We start from the raw sequence: 1270 nt of genomic DNA, 5'->3' as shown, positions 1-1270 counted from the left end.
TTTGAAAACTTGTCCTATTGGACATTGGGCTGAAGATTGAATTGTTTTTTTTCCAACTAGTTTCAAGGAATACAATATTCTGATTTATGCTGATGTTTTGCAGAGTGCAAGGACCAAGGAAAATGATGCCCCACACTCAGCAGTCTCTTGATTTGCAAACTATCAATTTTCATAGTTGATTACAATTTTATGAGATTCTTTATCCTCACCAACTCTTTTTCCTCTTGAAAGTGATAAATGGCCTTTCTTCCCTGCAGTCGGTGCATGCTGAACACATTTCCCAAGCAATATCCATACGCAGGAGAGAACATAATTTTCCTACTGTTCTTCACTTTTCCTGATCAAAGTCACAGCACCCAAGATGAATTTTTCATTCTTAAACTCAGTGCTGCCTTTCAATAGGTTTGTTTTTTCCACAGACACGAATGGCCACATCTACAAAAGCACTGATTTACATGTTATAACTGCTGGGAATCCTAAGGTCAGTGAGCTCACCCTAAAGATACCCCAACCACGTGTCACGTGTGTTGCTTTGTGCCCCTTGCCCAGCAAACACCACCCAATGGTTTGGGCCATCCATGGGGTGGGCTTCGTGTTTTCTGCTTAGCAGAGCTCTCACCTCGGTCTGTCCACAGGAGCCTCTGGGTCTGTCCGTATTATTTATGGGATCCCAGAAGAGCTGAGCAAGTCCCGATGAATACTGCACAGTAAGCACTGCTTCCTGTAGCCCTGCGCTAAAAGCTCTGATAAATATTTCAGTGGATTTGCTCAGTAGTTTGCACAGGAGCACCAGGGCAGGATTGTTTGGATACCTGCCCAGGTACCTCAGAGGACTGCGTGTTTCACCTGGTTCTACATATTTAGATGTGAATACAAGGGAAGCATTGTATGGCATTCAGCAAAACCATTTTTTTTCCCCCCTCTTCAGCTAGGTCAGAAAAAAAACCAAAACAGAGCACGCAAAGAGGGGGTACGTGGCTGGGATCGGATTATTTTAAGGAGAAAGAGGCAATAAAAGGAAAAGACCTTGTAAGATGAAGCTATGAGCCTCAGCAATGAGCCAGACAGTACAAAAAGGATCAGAGGACCCTGGGAGAGGGGCTGCACCTCCCAAAGGCACTGAATCAACTGAAACCTGCCCAAAGCAGGGGCCTGCCTGCACAGACACAGAGCTTGGCAAGGACTGGGGATAAACCCACTGCTTCCAAGTGGTTTTTCTTTTGCTCCTTATTCCCCATAAAGAAACTTGGAGTTTTCTCTATTTCAAAAA

Source organism: Meleagris gallopavo, chromosome 15 (assembly GCF_000146605.3).
Source record: "Meleagris gallopavo isolate NT-WF06-2002-E0010 breed Aviagen turkey brand Nicholas breeding stock chromosome 15, Turkey_5.1, whole genome shotgun sequence".
NCBI classification, from domain to species: domain Eukaryota; kingdom Metazoa; phylum Chordata; class Aves; order Galliformes; family Phasianidae; genus Meleagris; species Meleagris gallopavo.
The sequence above is the reverse complement of the archived record's forward strand: the minus strand, read 5'-3'. Positions refer to the sequence as shown.